Source organism: Trematomus bernacchii, unplaced genomic scaffold (assembly GCF_902827165.1).
Source record: "Trematomus bernacchii unplaced genomic scaffold, fTreBer1.1, whole genome shotgun sequence".
Lineage (NCBI taxonomy): Eukaryota > Metazoa > Chordata > Actinopteri > Perciformes > Nototheniidae > Trematomus > Trematomus bernacchii.
The window spans coordinates 14,566,323-14,587,753 of NW_022988043.1; the positions used below are offsets into that span (position 1 = coordinate 14,566,323).

At 40.7% G+C, this 21,431-nt stretch overlaps 1 protein-coding gene across 1 annotated transcript in view; it reads right to left on the reverse strand.

The window, feature by feature from the left end:
- Window positions 1-21,431, reverse strand: part of rtn4r (reticulon 4 receptor) — a 40,245-nt gene that overhangs the window by 17,898 nt on the left and 916 nt on the right. The gene's annotated exons all lie outside the window — the stretch shown is intronic.

Below are 21,431 nucleotides of genomic sequence, written 5' to 3' on the forward strand. Positions count from 1 at the left end.
GATTTTGCAACAAAGCTCTATGCACGTTATGAGCTCATCAGGAGCTTACGGAGCTTCCACACTTTTTCACGAACATGACATGACATTTATGATTAATGTCATTACCGGCTGGGCCAAGATAAGAGCTCAATTAGCTGTGTGGGCAAGGACCTTGCCTCTATCTCCAGTGACTAATCCTGTGGCTTTTGTTATGATGAGCAAGAGCAGAGTTTTAATCTTGGCTTCTGAGTGCCTGGCATCGGCTGTGAAACACAACTGATTCATTAGCAGTTAAAAAAAAGTACTTCTGCTGTGAGCGGCAGAATGCAGCGCTGCATGACGCTGGCTGCATGGATGTTTATATCACGCAATTGACCAAATGCTGCAATTGATGTGATATTGCAGTTTCAGTGGCAGCAATCATTTGCTAGAAATTAAATAAAGTGAAATTAATTAATCCACCTTGTTAATATTTTAGCAAGAGGGGCCTCTTGAGAATTATCATAAGCCCACTCACTCCCCCGGGGTTGGTATCCTGCCTACATGCTTGAACCGAAGCTAGTTTCCTCCAAATATATTTCTAGCTACAGCAGCATTATCCAGGGAGTTTTTCCGAAGCCCATAATCCCTACAGAACTTGGGGACCGTCAAATGACTGTGGATTCTGGAGTTCTATAGCACAAAGAGTTCCCCTAGAAGCTCTTAAAAATTAACAAGTTATCATGGAGAACTATAATGGACAATTATTTCATTTTTAATGCTTTCATTTTGTGCGAAAACTTTTACCAATGCATTTTGAGCATTACAAATTGAACACATTTTAGATAAAACCTTCAGAGAAAAAGAGCAAATATGCAGGCAGGTAAAACGATGAGATTGTATTCTCTGCAAACAGTATGTTATAGTAATATTTATTTAGTATAAGAAGATGGTAGGCTTTTTCTGCAGTAAGATCCATCTTGCTTGATGCTGCACTTTGCAGCATTCACACTCTGCAGGGGGAAACGTAGCGCACCATCTGTTCGCCGATCCCCAGCAACAAACAACAGACAGACCAACGCAGCAGACAGACCAGCAGACACAGGCGGGCACCACTCCCGCACCAGCAAGGAATTATGGGAAACAGGGAGGCAGATACGCGGACGCGAGGCAGCTTAATGTGGGATGAAAACAGTCATCAGCTGCTAGGATTTGATCAGGAGGCCTGAGCAGATACCGCAAACCGAGGAGTGATGCAAATTGAGGCCGACACTGCAAAGGGGCCGCCATGCAATGGGAGAGACTCTCGCTAGCTAGGGAGCAGGAGAAATGGAGACGAAGGGTTGGGGGGAAGAGAGGAAGGAGGAAGAGATAGAAAGCAAATGTAGTCGCCACACGATGAGAGAGCCTCCAGTAAAAGAGCCTGAGAGCATAGAGAAAGGCTAGTGTATCTTTAGAGACAGCCTGCAATTGCAGATTTGACAGTGTGTGAAAGGGTTGTAGAGACAGAAAGAAAAAAGGAAAGGGGGAGCAAGGGCAGGAAGAGAGGGAAGGATTTGGGAATGCAATCCATTTTTTAATCCGAGACATCCACACAACTGGCCTCAATCAGAATGGCACATGGACTAATGAATGTTATTTTTAGGATTAGAATGAATGCGTGCAGCTCACCACACGCAGGCCCACACCCAAACAAATATGAACAAACGTGTGACTTCACAGTCTGTCACAAGCGTATGCCACTGTGAGGCAAACACACAATCTTGAGTGTTAAAGGATGGGAGAAGAGAGAGGAGATATAATTGCCCAAATATGCTATGGACAAAAAATAAAGGCTTAAGCTTGCCCCCTAGTGTTCATTCCAGTCCCTTATGGCATCAGAACAGCACAGTGCAGAGCAATCTCCATCTAAACAAGGTATTAACGGTGTTATCACATACTAAAATCTCATTTTCTCAGAACATGAACCAAAAGTCTGCCAAGAGGAGGATTTTAGTATTCAACGGTTTTTTGGGCGCATAATGTTTCTCGATTTGTCTTTAAACCTGTGTCATTTTCTTGATTGCTGTGCAGCTATCTGCATTTTGCAGTCTGGTTTAGGATACTGATGCTCATTTCAATACATCTTCTTAAACAAGAAAAGCTGCATTGTGACAGGTGGAATTTACCAGCCTCACTTACCGCTTTATTTATAGTCAACAATCCTTTGGTTTTCATTTGATTTTGATGGAATAATAAAATGTTTGGATCTGATTAACCAACAGTTGTTAATTTGATTAATTACTGAATTTGTCACAATAATAAATTATATATTGTACATTCATTAATAAAATGGGATACGCTTACAGTCAATTCGGCTGACTTTGAACACCTTCCCTATTTAGATAAAAAGGTTAGAGAAGTAGATTGATGTGTAGTAAGTTGATGGAAAATAGAACAGTCTGGCATCAAAGGCCATGAAAACAAAGTATGTCCTACAGTGAAAGAAACACCAAACAGAGTGGGCAATAGACAGCTTTATAACTAATGGTGTATAAGCCTGTGAATGGACATCAAAGTCAGCACTACATTTATAGAAAGATTCATTATTTGAAGGATGAAAAATAATGTAATCTATTAAATAGACCTCCTTCCGCTGTGCTTTGGATATTCTCCATTTTGTATTGCCAGCAGCAGATTTGATTTAATAATGTGCAGTGATTCAACATGGGGATGCCAGCGCCAGGCAGGCTGAACGAAGAAAACACATAAGACTATTCAACATGCTTGGACAAAGGAAAATACATAAAGATATTTAAAGAATTTGGATGGAGACACTGTAAGATCAGTAACATATTCGTCATAGAATTCATGAAAAAAATGCACCACTGTGCATTAGCAGAAGCACTAATGCAGAAGTTTGACTGAACAAAAAGTATTTTGTTTTGCATGATGTTCATTTCCATTTTTGTTAAAAATGTTCCAGCTGCTGAGGCAACATCTGCATGTGAAAAGGCATATTAATGAGACACGCCGCCCTCGTGTCCATGCTGTACACCAGAGAGATGTTCTCTTACATCTCTTTTTGTATTGAGATAAGCTTTACCGTTTGACAGCTCAAATCCCAGTAGCCAGTGGTATGAAAGGCAAACCACAGCAAAGTGACTGTAGCAGCTTAGCTGTCATTGGCTTAACATGGTTATCAATGGCATTTTTTAAAGTATCAGTGAACAGTGTCACTATCCCTGTTACATTCCTAATAAACACTTTGTCAAGAAAGGATTTGGGTTCGGGATAATATAAGCAGAGAAGAAGGTGAAACCCTGACTATTAATCAATTTGTTGACTAAACTGTTTGAAATCATAAGACAAGCCATTAGTTTGCACGGATGGATTTCATTTATTTTATCATTGTAATGCATGAAGGTATCAAAATATTACAAATACCAGTGTTTTAAACCACATTTTTAATTATCTTGGTTCAATGATGGAAAAAAAAGCACAATATGGGAAAATGCATCAACAATTAATTAGACTTTGTTGGCTATGGATCAATTTAAAGATGCAAGTAACAATTACTTTCATCATGGATTAATTTGTCGATGACTTTTTAATTACTTGATGAATTGCTTAGTCCATATAAATAAAGGGACACACCCAGCATCTTGCCCAAGACAATAACACAACCCGCTCCAAGTCCTGAGGCAAAGGCGAGCAAATTAAAGTCAATTGTTGATGCAAAACGTATATATATGACTCTATTAACACATAGTGGTGTAGTGTTATTATGGTGTTACTCGCAGGTGTTTTTATTCACAGGCGCTGCAGTTTGGGAATCCTAACACTGGAAACTCTGACTGTCTACGATGCTGGCTCCCAGTCAAAACTCGTGCTTCTTTAGGGCCAATTCTTGGTTGGGGCAGGAAACGCCTACATGCAAAACAGTCTGTGTTGAAACAAGCTGCTTCTTTTGGCTGCATAATATCAAAATGGAAATTCTACCAGTCAAAGTGGTATAAGGCTAAATATCAGAACGAAAGACATTTAAATTAATAAGGGGACAGGAAATGATGTAATACAAGACAATGGGAACAACATAAAACAGAGAGCTTTGGTAGCATAGCATGATAGATTGCCTTAAATGTAAGTGGTTCCATTCAAATGTTCCTCTGTGATTTCCACCACACTTTTTTATTTTTTAGTCTCTTGTCTTTTCTTCTCGTTATGATTTCACACGGCATAAAAACACACAGCTGAAAACCTCCTGACACTAAGACCTTTTATGTAAGTGTTCCTCCTTCCCTCAGTGGAACAAATTGGTTGTCTTAAACACGACTTCCTAACACAGATCAAGATACAAAAGGGGAAAGGGTCATGGGAAGAAAAGCATGTTTTCTCATAAAAGAAAGCTTGTCATTCAATGGATTTTTCAACAGTATTCAATCTGGTTTTTCACTTAAAAGCTTGTTTCCTGCTAGAGATGGTTGGTGGACATAGGATTGGTCAAGAAGGTAATGATCTTGTTTCTCCGAACCAGATCAGCCTGACCAAAGCCTTCTATACAGACAAGATAAGCGCCTGCCCTTTGTAACTGAAGAAGCTTATTACACAGGGTCGTACAATCTCTCTGTGAAGGCTGCCCTCTGATACAGCCGACAGAGCTTAGCTGTGAAAATGCAAAGCCAAGGGAAGAGAGAATTACAGTTTTTAAATATATATATATTTGTTCCTAAACTGAATATCACAGCACAAAGCAGGGATAAGCAAACAACAGCAGGAAAATCCACTTGTACGTTTAAATGTACTTTCAGGTCTGCTCGAAATAGTTTAATTCTCATATGCACATACACAAAGGGGTGCATTTATCTGAGAAGCTTGCAGGATTGATGTTCACTGCAAACTGACCAGCTAGACATTAATGGCAGCAGAATGGAGCCAATGTACGTGCTGAAAAAGACTCAGCTCAAAAGAGAACATCAATGGACTGTTGTCACCTTAGCTAATGCCTTTATTCAAACTCCAGAATGTCCTGTTTTGTCAATAGGATCTTGCACACAGCGCCAACAATCTCTCCTCAAGACTAATATCCTACCAGGAGGAACTTATCTGATGGGACCTTACACTTAAATCGACATTTTGAGGATCAGGGATGGAGGCACCCGTTGGAGGCTAGTCCTTAAAAGAGCTTATACTTCTTGTGAGTGGTGAGACTAGACACACCAAAGCGGAGTCGATAAAGTATCTGCTCATCAGGACAGTGTGACAGCCTGAGAGATGAGACCACATCAATCATGTGGACCCAATAGCCGCTCTGTGGCGCAGATAAAATAGTGAGCGCAGTCGATCGGCTCCTTAAAAGGCACCCAAGGAGCCAAGTGGAGACCTTCCCCATCTCTCTTATTTGGAGAGAGGTCAAGAAGTCAATAGACCCTCAAGAACTTTAGGGTTATTCACAGCTGGGTTGATTGAGAACCAAACACTTTTGAGCCCTTCATCTATCAATCACCTTAAACTCAGGTTGATTTTTTTCTCAAGTGATTGCGGTTCTCAAGATGTTCCCATACCTTAAAGGTCACCTATTATGCAAAATCCACTTGTTCATGTATTTTATACATAAACACGTGTCCCCTCTGTGTAAAGAGATTCTGAAAGTTTCAGGAAAAAATATTCGCTCTCTTTTTGTCGTGATGCATTTATATAAAAACCTGTCTGAAAATGAGCTGATCAGATGTTGGCCACTTTAAGATGTCATAACGTTTTTTTTGGTTGTGTAACCATTAGTCAATAACCAACCAAGGTAACACCCGCCACCTTATCACCTGAATGTCCTCCGAGAGCAGTTTTTTTAAACCAAATATCTCTCAGAGGGGCGTGGGGAGTGGCTCCTTATTTTCATCTAAAGTAACAGACACAAAATAAGCACTTTTGAAACAGGGCTGAAATAGAGGGGTATGAAGCATGGCTACAATGCATACTTTTTTGGGTATTTCGAGCCAAACACTTCAGAGACATGTTTGGTAAATAACTATAATATATTGATGAAAAATAGTATAATAGGGGACCTTTAAGGATTTCAAATGTCAATCCAATCCATGAATACAAAGGAAGATAAGACCAGTCAAAATGTAACTACTGTTTCCTCCTTGTCCCATCACATTTCTCCCTTAACAAACTTTGCAGGAATGCAGGGTGGGATGCACGATGAACCCAAACCAGCTCTGGCATCAGGCTCCCCAGGGCACCGTCAGAGCAGACGAGGCACAGCAGAAGCAGCTGTTGCGCTCTGGCACCTGTTGACTGCGGATGTCACCCAAAATCTGAACACGTGTCTGTTAGCAACTTAGAGGCACACTGCCTTTATATTTCTAGGGATTCCTGTATTTAGTTTTGAGGCAGTGTTGGTGGTGTGAATGTATTTAGACATGGGTATCATGCTGACGTCCGACCTACTTTCTTTTTAAGAAATGTATTTTGACATTACAGTCTAACATCCAACCCTGCAGTAAGCGTTGCCATTTGGTATTTCGCACAAGTCAAGTCAAATCTTTTCACAGTTCACATTTAGTTTAAAAATACCATTACATGTGTGTGCCGCCTTCTTTTCATCTTAACAGAAACCCTTAAGGGAACAAAATGTTACTATGTAGAAGAATAAAATCAAGTATTTATTAAATGTGACCTTTTCTTTCAGCAGCATTTCAGAAAGAGTGTCGGGGAAAGGTAAGTATTTTTGACTCAAAGGTGCACCAATGTCCAAATATTAATATTGAGTTGTTAACATATTTCCAGATTCCACTCCACTAACAGTACTGTGAGTTTCTGTATGTTTGTTAGCTGTGCTGCATCTTAGATGCCATTGGCCCCTCCTTGTCATTACGTGCTGCCTTGTCCCGCCCACTGGAAGCGTTGAGGATCCTGATTGGCGCGGTACCCAGAACGAGCCCTCCTTCTTTTCCATTCATGTTATCAATCAATTGGTGCGGTACCCTCTAATCCTGGGACACACCTTCAGAGGGAGCCTAAGATGTGGATGATCGTAATTTGAGGTGCTGAATTTGTGTCAGACTCCATGTACCTTTAGTTCTTAAGCTGGTCTTTCGTCTGTTGCTGCTACTATGAGACATTTCGCTAATTTGTAGATTGTTACCCATGTTAAAGGCAACTATTGTTAATAAATAACTTGTTATAAGGTGTTTGTGTTGCATCCCTTTCCCAAACGAGCTGGGAGGTACCATAATGGGGGATTTCATAGAAATCATTCTTTATCAATTTGACCAGAAAATAATTATCAATTCAATGATTTAGTAAATTATAGTTAATCGTTATTTTAGCTGTCTTACTTATTTTATCAGATATTGTTCATATCAGACCAGGTTTTATTCCCTCAATACATAGAAAAATAAATAGTAGATCAAAGCTGAATCAGGGAACGATAGTGCAAATTTGTAATGATATTAACCCAAAGTTTGGCTAACATGCTATTTTTTCCTTTCTTCCCCTCCTTATATATGACTGTTCATGTACTGTGTGTCATCTTGATTTATTTTCCAATATCTTATGAATTAACTCGGTGAGTGCAATGACAAGATTGATGGCTGAAACGGCATGAAATCCAAATGTCCCTTTGCAGTGTATCCAAACATAATGACTAAGGCTTTGCATGGCCATATGGGCCTTCAGAAATCAACCCTCATATCTCTTCCGCTGCCGAGAGAACGCCGCATCAGTCACTTTCATCTGTTTTCATCACCTCTCCTCAGACAGATAACCCATTTGAGCTCCTCCTCAGGTATTCACTGTGGCATAGTATGCAACTAATGACACAAATACACTACAGACAACCCACCATTTATCTTCCCACTACCATCATTTCTTAAGTCAATTAGCCCAGTCAATATGCTGTGTCAGTTATTACCAGCAATATAGCATAGGTAAATGACTGACGCCTCTATCAGGTTGACACCATGCAAGGTAAAGGCAGTTGGAACAATCAGGAAGACAGATTGATGGCAGAGCATGGATACAGCCTAGGCTTTGTAATCCATGAGTGCTTCAGTTCTGGAAAGTTATATAAAAGCTGGAATATATAGTAGTATGTAGTATAAAAGTGAATTCTAAAGTTGAAGTTAAGACCCCTATGCAAAGTTGTGAAAGAGAGACAATGAACGAGAGGGCGGCATTAGTATGCATGCTTCCTCTCTCCTTCTCTGTCTTTCTCAGCTCCCAGGGTTCTCCACTGCAGTCTGATCTTCTTTGCCATCATCACCAACTCTGCTACACCATCTTCCAAGACCCTTTATTCCCCATTTTATCTAAAACATGCTATGTCGCTGACAGCAGCACCGCATGGGGAAAGAGCAGCTGAAATCTGCTTTTAAAGGAGCAGTTGTGACATTCAATCTCTAACATTTTTCTGCCAACTGGCTCCGCGGAGAAGGAAGAAAGATGTGTATGCCTGCTGAGGGGACACGGTAAAAATGTACTACAAGTTCTGCAATACAAAGAAGAAACTTTTAAAGAAATGCAAGGCCGTTAAAATATATATATATACGGAGCCGGGGTGACAGAGAGAGGCACTATGTTTTGTTGTGAAGTGGCATTCAATCCTGAATGTGCTATTTCTATTTCCTTGCTGATGTGAACAGCCTATATGAACCCTGCAATGAACCCTATGGACTTTATTTAAAACCCATATTTGTTATTTGGAACCAGCTGCACTTGCCTTCATATTTTTTATTTTAAAACCACATTTTCAGGGAAGCATTTCATCATAAGAAGCAGTAGGGATGTTTATGTTCATGACAAAACAAAAACCAAACAAAAAGCACATTCACCTTGCCCTGGTAAATATTGAAATGTAATGTAATTGGGTTTACTTCCTGATACCATCGCCAGACATCCAAATAGTAATTTATCTAAACAGTTATAACAATACAGCTCCGAGTGTCCCGTTTAGCAAGAATCACATTTCATGCAGATCTAATCTTTTTCCATCTGAATGGAAATGAACCTGGCAGTTCTCTAATTGAATTATTGCACCTCCTACTTCTATGATTTCATTGTCTGTTCTTTAATAAGCAAGGATTTATAAAGTCCAATTCGTTCTTTATATTTAGATAACTGGAACATGATTTGGTTTGTAGCAATAAAATGTGTAGAGTACAGGATTCGTGGGAGATGGGGAAGTTAATGTGGGAGCTGCTTTCTCTCTTTTGGATCAATGTTTTCAACCTGCATGTCTTTTTTTCCCCCTTCCTTCTGTCCTTCCTTTGTGTGTCTGATATTTTAGGTTCATTTCAGTCACATTGCATTTTAATTTGGGCTGGCATCCTTGAAATTAAAGGAAGATAAAAGGGAATCTGGAGCTATGTTAATATCTCTTTGAAGATGGAGTCAATCTGGCAACAGAATGCGTAGCCCTTATTTTCCCTTCCCTTTCCCATCTTCCTGTTTTCAGCACAGTGGATAATAGATAGTGCAGACTCAGCTTAGCAACAGCTTACCTTAGGTGGAAGAACTCTTAAAGCCCTCTGCTTTCATCTTGCTCCGTGTGGCAGATACCAGGCTTTGTTTTGTCTTTTTAATCTACATCTGGACACTGAATATGTATCTATGTAATTTCTGCTCATACCTACATCCTTCCCTGCAGAGAAACAGACTGCACCTGTCGGCCTGGATTTCCAAAGGTAAACACAGTAACAGAGTTTTTACATGTTTAGTGAAAGTACAGGGATACGGAGCAAAATGCACCTGAAGTAATACAATAAATATACTTGTAATGCATAATGACACATGTCATTGTGGTGCTACATGATTATTACAGATACATTTCATTCAGCTTATACTGTAGCTGGTTAAAGGAATAACAAAATAATGCATATACTGCAGAATAATTCACCATTAGAATGACTGTTTGTCTATGAATTACCCATCCCATGTTACCTTTAATTCTTGAATAAAACTTTGTTTTTCTCACATGCTTCAATGGTGAACAGAAAATCCCAAAAAAGGTACAATGTGGTACACAATCCAGTTAATCGGCAGACCATTTTATGCTAATTCTGATGATGTAACCTTCAAAGTAAGGCAACTTTCAGCAAATCCTGCAACACAAAGGAGTGTCTAGCAGCATTTGGTGTTATAATACCTTTGGAAGCAGCTTTTTCATCTCTTTTTCACAACTAAGTCCTCTGATTTCCTCACCTTCCCCTTCATCAGGTTTTGTATTTATATCTGAACATCCTCTTATCACCACTGTCATGTAGATAAAGCAGCTATATAAACTCAGGTGTTTTGATGTTGATCAGAGTTCTACTCATCTAATACTCATTAGCGAAACATTTGATGCCCATCTTTGTTTCATTACAGACATTACGTTCATTTTCCCAAGGATCCTCGAGGGAAGTTTTTGAATTAAAAAGTGTGAAGTTTGAGGAGCAATCTGCCAGAGTTTTAACGACATCCATAACAGGAATCTGAACCCGTGTCTCCATCTTGTCTCGCCTAAGAGCAAGCTTGCATAAACGTCACGCTGCGCCTTTAATACCCGGTTAATTACTCTCCTCTTGACCTGCCAGTAAAATGAGCCCGGCTGCCACAGCCACCCATGTTTCTGTTATCTGTGCAAAAATGCATTAGCGTGTGCCCCTTTTAATGGCTTTAATTAGTGGTAAACGGAGCTGATTCACCAGTTAAGTGGACGAGGAGTCGATACTGTAATACAGTCCCAATATGCACAGCTCTGACTCTATCTCATTGAGAAGGTGGTGCACGGGGGGATAGTTTTCACGGCAATGGCAGAGGGCGGGCTGGATAGACTCATTCAGTAATAAAGAAGGTATGAAATACTCCAGAAGCATATCAGGCAGTACTCACTCACTGCTCTGATATGAAAAGGACATCATTAGAGTGCTGCTGTATTGACAGAGGAATCCTCCTAGAGCAGCTGTTTCAATGTCAGTTACATAATGTAGAATACCTTTCCACTGGAGGAGATGAAACATCAGCAGGGCCTATTGTCAGTGGAGGGAACGGCGCTTTATTATGACATCTTGTCAAAATAAAGTAAACATATCCGTGGAAAGACAAAGAGTATGGCTACAACGAAATTGGAAGAAAAAAAACACACACAACAATAAGAGCACATTCTTTTCAGGTTTTTTTAAGAACTGTCCAAAGTAAGACACAAAAACATCGTTATTTCAGCTTTAGTCAACAATGTTTACCCAATAAACGCTTCCCCATATAAAAACCCAGCGAGATCAATTGAGGCTTTGAGGAAGAGATACCTATAAAGTCCATGTCAGTAAACCATCTCCTTTCATCCACTCATAAAGTTTCCAGTCTCCAGTCGCTCCATTTGCTGAGTAATGCTTCTCCCAGCCAGTGCTGAGGTGCAGTGCTCTCACACTGGAGGAAGCTAATGGCTGGTTATGGTTTCTAATGCATGATGCTTTGGCTTTTCAAATAACAGGTCTCTATTACGACTTTGTGTGCAGTTAGAGTCCATTGACGGGAAACTCTGCCACGAGTGACCTCCTAGAATTTCTCACTGTATGTCTTTACCTCTCTAACAAAGCATTTGAATTGGAAAAGGTATACTCTTTATGAAATGCAGCAATAGATTACCAGGTACTGTACTATTGGTCTTCAGTGACCGTTAAAACGATGACCCGTTAGGAAATACACTGACCTTTCTATGAAGCTTACAGATTGTAATACTTAAAGACTACATGAAAAGCAGCAGATGTCAACTCTAATAGGCAGAATAGGCAAACTAGTTTAACAAAAAAGATTACCAGTGTTGTCGGGAAAATGTACATAAAGTAATAGACTAATAGATTAACATTACAATAAATAAAGATAACCTTGAAATAACTGAAATATAAAAAGAAAAATGTACAACAATGTAAAACATTCAAACCATGTTTTAATTGTTTTTGTAATAATGAATGTATAAGCCACCTTTTATGACCTTTCTATACTATCAATTTACATAATGTTAGGTTCATTGCTCTGTAGCTTATAGGATTTGTAAACTGGTTAAAAGGCTATATTTAGTACAAAGGCTGAATCAGTAGCTTATGTCATTCTGATGAAGAACGGCTTTTCATGTTAAACATGAGGATGTTTGCAGAAGACCACTAATGATTAAAAAGATTGCATTGGACTTAAGACAACAGTTATTTTCCTTTACTCTGGTGTTTCTTTATGTGAGTGTAAAGCCTGAAAATCAATGGTAATAACAATAAAAAAGTGTGTGAGATATATTAGCCGTCTCAGAAACATATTTAATGCTACATTGGGCTGTTGACAGTAAATGTACTCCAGCACTTTGATTTATGTGTTTCCCGTATCCAGCAGTTGAGTTCCTAGGTGTGAATTTAAACTGCTGATTCTGGCGAGTTCCCGGGCCTAATTTCAGCGTTGCAGTAGAGTAGCAACAATAAACAAGAGGAAAACCAGGGGAGGCTCAGGTGTCTTTAACTTGGAGGTGAAGGTGTACCTATTTCATGGCTGTTTCACCAAAGTTAACCGTGGGAGATGTAGCATGTACAACTCCCAGCACCCGAAATACGGCCCACCTCCTAAAACCTTGTGTGAGTCAGCACGCAGCAGGGGGTTCTAACAGCCGGTGTGTGTGTGTGTGTGTGTGTGTGTGTGTGTGTGTGTGTGTGTGTGTGTGTGTGTGTGTGTGTGTGTGTGTGTGTGTGTGTGTGTGTGTGTGTGTGTGTGTGTGTGTGTGCATGTCGAGCTCATCCCGCTCAAGTGTGTATGAGCTGAAAGGGAAAAGTGAAGGAAGAGTGTGCCCTCTCTCTAGTCTCATATTTCTCTGCGGTGTAATGTGCAGTCTATTCATGAGATGCCTTTTAAACGCATGGTGGGAATCGCTCGACAGTCAGGCACGAAACTCAATATGGTAATACCTTCCAAGGGAGCGATGGAGGGGGAGAAAACATAACCTGTCAATTACCCACGGCAAAACCACTCAAAGATTTATTGAAAACCACCCGAAATTTCCACAAGACAAAAGAGCTTAAACATGCGATAGATCAAAACACCAGCCACCAGTTGTTTGACTAATTGCAAGTTTATGTCAGTAAAATTAACCTCCTCTGACTTAATGGCGTTAAGTTGAATTATATTTTGTCAAGGCTGCATATGGTAGTTATATCTTCATCAATTATACCTTGCAAGTGCCAGGTGGAAATCTCTGGCTTTGATTTATGCTAACAGAGAAAAAGCTGGATTTGTCAAAACTCATTATCCAAACAAGCTAGGCAGGTTTTGGGTTTTTTTGACGACGGAAGAGACAAAAATAAAGCTCTTCCAGCAGTGGCACCGTTTTACCCCCTTGAGTGTTTGCTGGCTGTGGACCCAAGAAGGCACAGCGGGACCATCAGCATTGGTCTCAGATTATTTAGTTTCTCACACAGACATCATCAAAACCCCTCAGCGTAATTTGTTTACAGCTCAGAGATGGAGTGTTGGCGCTTTTCCCTCACTGGAATAATTGCTGTGATGATAGGCTTTGCTACAACATGGACATGCATGTGAAAACAAGCAAAATTCCTGATTAGAGGTTTTGCAAACAGAGCCAAGCTGACAAGCCTCGACAGCGACATATCCCCAGAACAATCTTGTGCTGCTCCTCCGAACTATTCTTCCTTTGTGCCTCTCCTATCCCGATTGTCAAAGGGATTCCATGGGAGTTTTTTTTACACAGGACTCCCATCAATACTAATGCGCTGAGTGTCATGTCAAAATGCTGCACTGCAGGATCCAAACTGATAACACACGAAGAAGGCAAAAGCATCTATATTTGATGTTCCTAAAAGCCTATGCATCTATATTTATATTGGGAAAATGTTGTGATTCTATCCAGCCTTATTTAAATGAAGACAAACCACAGGAAGCTATCATGAATCTCATCGCTACTATATGGATGAAGAGAGGGAGATCCTTATACACTACCAAATTGATACTTTACAGGGAAAATACAAGGACATAGATTTTAAAACATTTATCATATATGGTGCAGAAAAACAGCAGCAAGTAGCACAAAAGTTGAAGTTTAATAAAAGAAAAAAGGCTAGAACTAGGGGGAATGATAGGAATCAGCTCTCCACTAACACGACAGACTGTTTACAATAGATCATGACCTCAGCCCTGAAAGTCATTTGATGGTGTTCTCGTTCCCTGGACTTAAACCCATGGATGACATATGGTCCTGTAGTCCACACGAACCTCATCAGTGGTGGAAAATCCATGTCCGCTCTCCCCTGCCAGCCTCTAGTTACACACTGAATCCCCATCCCTATATCTTCGCACCCCTCCCCACTGCTTCCCCCCTGAGCCCTGCAGATTACAGATATCATTATAATGGACGTCCTGGCAGGCTAGCAGCGGTCATATTTAATTTGCCGTGGCCTGATATCTACACAAGATAATCAGCATTTACACCTGAGAGTGAAGACAGAAAGATGAGCGACGGTGGGTATGCAGGTGAGAGTCTAATATAAATGGATGGGGGGGGGGGGGGGAATGACCAACACAGTGAGAGAGGAGAGAGTGAGAGTGAAGGAAAGATTCAGGAGGAATACGCTGTCGGCACACAATCCGCTGGGACAATAGCAGAGTAACGATGAGGCTCACTTGTCAGATTTGCATTCTAATAAGAATGACCTACTTTGGGCCCCTGAGATGACTGAGAGCAAAACCTGATTCAAACGAGCATCCCTGAACACAGATGTTACATCTTAGCTCGGAGGGAGTTACCTTACCTTCATATTGTATTTTGCTTTGCGAGGGCAGCCCTGTCCAATTACAGCCAGACAAACAATATTGTTGTGAAGGTTATAGGGTTATTGTAGCAGACGAGTGGGATCTTCATTGATTCCACTTTCCTACTTGTGAGTGCTCGAAAACTCTTGCTTTATTCCTACAGCAGCTGATTATGCATTTCCTGCTCGACAAATCCTTTTACTCCCACCTGCCATTGAGGACATTGATTTGTGTATGAAAGAAAGTTACATCCGCCACCTAAAATTGTGGAATTACAGTATAAAGCCACCAGAACAGGTATATATGATATATGTTTAGCACATACGGAATGAGCTTTCAAATCTATAACAGATCAATTTCCCCTGAGCCCGAGGAGTGACGACCTATTTCCTTTGAAGGGCTGCCCATACATATTTCAGCTCTCAAGCTCAGAGGGACACATTACTGCTGTGAATGTATTGCAATGTGACTCCATGCAAGCACAATATGTCGCTGAGTTTCTGAAAGGCTTTGTTCTACTTCAATTTCAAATGGAAGTAGCCTTTGACACAATGTTAAATCCAGCTTTGTATCTATCTATCTACAGTATCTTTCTATCTATTTCTATCTATCTGCTATCTATATATCCATCAATCCAACCATCTATCTATCTATCTATCTATCTATCTATCTATCTATCTATCTATTTTCACAACCTTAAACCCCTATTGTATATTTGTAATGGACAGAAAACAGCCATCTAAATTTGTCATTTCGACTAACATTTTGTAACATATTTGAGCTTTTATGACTTTCATGGTTGTGCTGCTTTTTCTGTCACAACAATACAAAATAAGTGTCATTCTTGTACGTGGTAAAAAGCAGTTTTTTTGCAAAAGATTTGGGTTACATTAAGTAATTTATAATCGTCATAATAATTAATTGGTGGTGATGGAGCCCGCTATTCCAATGCCAGGATGTGAATCCCTCATGTTTACCTTCTGTTGTTGTCACTTTTTAAGTAACCCAGTTGTACTTGGTGAGAGATTTGCCCAAATGATTCTACCTGCCCTAGATCCAGTCTGCTTTTCAGGAACAGTGAGAACCAGTCAGTCACAAGAGGTATAATTGTTGGTAGGTTGTTTTTATGAATTTATTGTAATTATACTTTTATATAATGTTCAGGCGTATTATCTGGTGTTGGAAGGGCCATTTGCACACACTTTTATTAGTTTAATAAGACACTTTAACACAAAGTTTTCTAATATTAAATGTTTAATTATTTGCAATTAAGGCAACTTTATCTACATAACACATCTCATAGCGTGGGTAAATTCAAAGTGGTATCGAGCCTGTCTTTCTCTGTGTGCTGCCCTCTCTGTCATTAAGAGTGCTCCGTGATCTCAAGGTGCTTTTTTCTTTCACCCCACGCTGTAGAACTACCTTTGAAAGCTTGCTAAAATATGCAGTCTGTGGATTCAGCATACAGTATTTGTCCTTCACATTAAAAACACCTATATATGCAGCTATTTATGCAACTCACTGAGTTCTTCTGAAGTAGTCTTTTAGAACTTTGCCTTGAATCAGGATAAATAACGAGAAGAAAAGGATCCAACAATACAAACAGGAGAGAAAGGTGACCCCCCCTTGGCTTAAGCTCCTCCACGAGGCGGTACCATGGATTAAATAAGATGCAGCATCAAAACACAAACTCCCATCTGTCGGGTTTGCATATTAATCACAACAACAGGCACACTGGCAAAGGATGATCACAAGGATTGCTAGGGAGTCCATTTCACGTCACTGATGCTAATGAGTTCAGCAGGGCTAAAAATACCAGAGAATATTTATATATATCCACGGGGGTAAAAAGTGGCTCTTCTTCGGGATATCCTGCCTTCAAATATTTAGTTTACATTTGACAGTCCTGTTGTTGCTTGGACTAGACTTCAGATTTGATCATATGTTGGCAAGATGTTGCTAATTATTTCAAAATGTCCTACGTGTTTACTGAAGCTAAGTATTGATGGACCTGCCTCTTTGCTTTCATCAAGCTCTCTGCTGTAGATCTATGAGAACGTGTTTTTCTATCTCATGCTGTATCTGTCACGTTTTGACAGATACAGCAGGAGACTGTCTGCTTTTTTTGTATTCACTATGTTGTTTGAGTCTGTAGTTGTCCATCTATCGTTCTATCTACGTGTGTTGGTCGATCGTTTGTACTAATAACCCTGTGATTAATGTACTTGTGCTCGCATCTCAGATCAGCTAGGCACTGCTGCCCGCAAAAAGAAGCGCAGTGCAGGTCTGACTTATAAGGCTGACAACGACTCCATTCATGCGTCTAATTTAAGAGCGGCTTCTGCTCTGTCTAATTAACAATTTACTAGGCCATCAGTCAGCCTCCCCATTGTGGTATAATCAGCGTCACAGACGTGCAGGGCGGCTCGGTGCACACGTTCACATCTGCAATAGGATTAGAACAACCATGCAACTTTCCTGGATACACAGACAGAAAAGTAGGCACGGCGAGTTCCAAGGACGCAGCGAGAACTGTGAAACCTCTGATTGAAAGATGACACTGTGCGCTGGAGTGAGATGGCAAAGTGTTCGACAAATTAGCCAGCTCTGTGCACGATAGGAGCTGCAGCTGTAAAATGTTATTGCCGTGATAAAGGAATCAACAGATGCCTATTTGCTCCCAGGGGGGGAGGCTTTCGTGTTGCTTGCCGATCAGCATGTATCACGACTCTGGTGTGAAGGCATGATGCAACTGCATATTGTGGGTACATTTCACTCATCTTTTATTTAAGGGTTAGGCTTAGGCACATGGAGGGGGGTTGTCATGCGATGGCACCTTTAAAGGATTATGATACAGTTTCAGAGTGGATTTTTGTAAAAATACTAATAAATCCCCCCGTAAAAGCTCCACCCTTAAGTTGCATAACGATAAATCTTCAGGTCCTCCATCTCCCCCCACACCCTCCTCGAGACAAGAACACTTGTTTTTATTTTTATTTAAGGAGAGAAGTGAAGGGAGCTGGAGGCTCGCATCTACAATTCTCTGCTCATTGTCTTTCTGAATATTCTGACTGTAGAATAATAACCCACAGAGAGGATTAAGGACTGGTAATCTGGGGGAATAGTGTATTGCATTTCGATAGCTTCTGTATTATATCGCCCCTTAGCTTCCTCTGTATAAACAAATAGAATTCTATTCGTTTATCCACTTAGTTCCTCTGTCTTGCTGATTAGCAGTGAAGGGCTGGGAGGCTGGGATAACCTAGAGCGGATGGTTCCAAGGATATCTGAGGCCAGCATGCGTGTGTGTGTGTGTATCAGAAGGGAATCTCTGTGTGTGTGTGTGTGTGTGTGTATGTGCATGTACTTTAAAAACAAATGCAGTACTTCTTGAAGGGCGCGGCCAATTAAAAGAAGCCCCTGAAGGAGCGTGCTCATCAGGATGCAGTGAACTAGCAGATCCACTCAGATGTCACTGTTACATTAGGCATAAATACCACCAAGGCTATATGTAGCACAACATATTGACTTCTTCATTTTTTTGTATTTATGAAGGAATCCAAAACATTTTTTCTATGAATGATGTGTTGCACAATCTTTTTGTGACTGATTATGCGAAAATAGTTCATTTGAAATCAACATCAAAATATTGGAAATAGTAATACAATATTATAATACAATCTGGCAATGTTAAACCAAATAATATAATAAGATGTGTAGAATGAGTCACAAGACAGTAATGCATTTATATTATTGTCAATGACGTACATCATTATGTTTGAAGTAGGCCTACCTTGAATAATGACATATAAACAGAAGGTCCTATTTTAGTTCAAAATCACATTTTCGATTAACATCTTTGATATATTGGAGGGATTTTTTTAGTCTGCTTGAGTGGATGATACGTTTTAGATACCTTTGTTGCCAACTTGGGTGAGCAGGTACATCACAGATGGAAATGTTTGACTTGTGAGAGAAACAAAGATATATCTTGTGGAACGAAGACAAATTAAATGCTGTGCAGATAAGACAAAGACAAGAGGAACAATGGCTGGATGTCTGCATTGGACTGCATCTGAGCCAGTTACCCTGCAAGTACCTTCTGTATTAACCCTCATTGTCTACTGGATCCATTGTCAACCAAGAAAACAATGCATGTGCAGTTTGCGGCAATACACAACTGAATTACCAAGCCAAACTCCTTTTTACTCCCAAAGTGTAATTTGACATGGCTGTGTTGACCCTACTGACCCCCAAAAATGTGTCCCAAAAAACCTGTGAACTACATCGACACCTATTGGTTATTTTAAGGAATTGCAACAACATTATCAGTAATTATTATCTCCTCTTCTTGGAGATGCTCAGGTCTTTGGAACAGGTAATAAGGCGTATGTGTCTTCATAACTGAAAGGTCTGGCTCATAGGACCCACTCCAATTGTTAAAGACTTGGAAAAAGGTAAATAAATGAGACCATGGAGACTGGGAGGGTCTTGAAATGTAGGCTTGGAAGCTAGAAATGAAAGCCAGAAATCTCAGCACCTGGAAGAGTAATCAATAAGTCACTTCTATTGATCAACAACCTTTCCAGCTTCAGATATATTATAGTCATTTTGCACAACCAGGAGTTACACATCCCTCATATTTCACCTGGAAAAGAGGGAGCTGTGCTTATATTGGTGTTGTTTTCCAATTAAGAGTAACAAAAAAAACATTCCACATTGATGGGAGTGAATGCTGCAGAAATGCTGCACTGCTAATTCATCCATGCAGGTTAAAGACTGACAGTGAGGGAAGACAATGTAACTGGAAAACAAATGGTGGCACATAAGCGGCAGACATGATAAGTCTCACAGCCTTCACACTTCTTAATTTCATATGCAGCTTTCTTTTCTTGTCGTCTTTCTCTCTCTTTCTCGCCTCACACCTCCCCATACACTCATAGAACGCTACACCCACACACACACACACACACACACACACACACACACACACACACACACACACACACACATTATCCCTCCCAGCACTCCCTCTGTACTCATACACACCCAACACAAAGAAGGATCAATTTCACATTCACTTTCAAGATGCGGCGTCTTATTGTCAGTTTATGGTACAATGTCTGATCCCACCTAATGCTGCTATGCAAATCACCCATTGTCATTATTTTTTCTTTCTTTGCGTGCCATCTTCTTCTTTGTGCGTTCTAAACAATTATCTTGCCACCCCAGATGCTGCATCTTGTGGCCTATTTTTTAAAATAGAGCAGACTTGTTGGCAAGGCACCGCCAAAACAACAACAAAAGTTAACTAATTGAAGTAAAACAACAAAAAAAACTCATTGTGTAGCAGTTTGAACTCCTGAAAAGAAAATATTTCTGTTCCATCTTAATGGTTTTATCCATTCATTTAGGCTTTATTGGCTTTGCTTGGCAGTCAGTGGGTTGCAATGGCAACTCCGAGCAACAGCTTTCCCATGGAGCCATTTGATCATATGCTGACTGGGTGAAAAACAGTGTAAATTAAAGTCCCTACTCACTCTGACACCTTCAACACAAGACACGACAGGCCATATTTTCTCTGCTAAATCAGTGGAGAGATGGATACCAATTATAATTGCAGCAGAGGAAAGAAATAATCAGACACAGGTGTGTTTCAGAAGCCTGGTGCTAAATCCCACCAGCAGTCGGATGATGAAAACCCGCCTGAAGAGTCTGAGGGACCCACAGCCATTCTGTGCCAATGAAGGGGTGTGCATTTGAATTTGCATCACCCTGTGACATATCAAAGGGAATGCACAAGTAGACGTGCCTCTTTGATTTTGATAGTTGTGAAATGCAAAGTTACTCTGTAGGCCCACATAATCTGTGGCTTTCTTCCCATAATCCTGCAGTTTTATCCAAGTAATGAACAACGTGAGGAAGAGAGTACTGCATGTTGCATAAGCACCCAGTAGGCTATGTGTGTGTGTGTGTGTGTGTGTGTGTGTGTGTGTGTGTGTGTGTGTGTGTGTGTGTGTGTGTGTGTGTGTGTGTGTGTGTGTGTGTGTGTGTGTGAGTATCTGTGTGTGCAAGGGTGGGGCAGGGTGGAGATAAGGGGTTTCCACAAGCTCTGGATGAAACAAATTGGATGTTGCATTCATGCACTTATCTCATCCTGGTGTTGCCTATCAAACACGCCATGCCAGTGTGAGTCTCTATGCACTGCATTAAACGTATTTACACAACACAGGCACGGGTACAATCAAGCGTGCAGGAACACACGCACTGACATGCCAGGTGCTTCCTCCTTCACGCCCCTCCTCCCACCTATGCGCGCAAACACAAACACACAGCCCACGGCATTCTCCTGCCAAGAAAATGAAATTATTAGCCATTTCCGGCGGGAATGGAGGAGCATCTCTGTCCTCATTAGAATAGCTCATGTCAGTGTACGCTACAAGGCCGATTTGTCTGTCTTTCTTGGCGGCACCCTGAGTGGGACGATGCCTCAAACACAGCAATTATAAGCCAAGGAGCTGGAGAGTTAAAGCGGCATTATTGGGCCGCCAAGCGGACCATCTTCAGACTTGATCAAAAAAACTCAGCCCACAGCGACCAGACGGGCTGATCGGATGCCCGGGTTAAGTTGCGATATCAAGCATATTGACCAGCACAAACCCCACACGGCCTGTCACGCGCACACGCTCGCACACTGATACACGCACAAG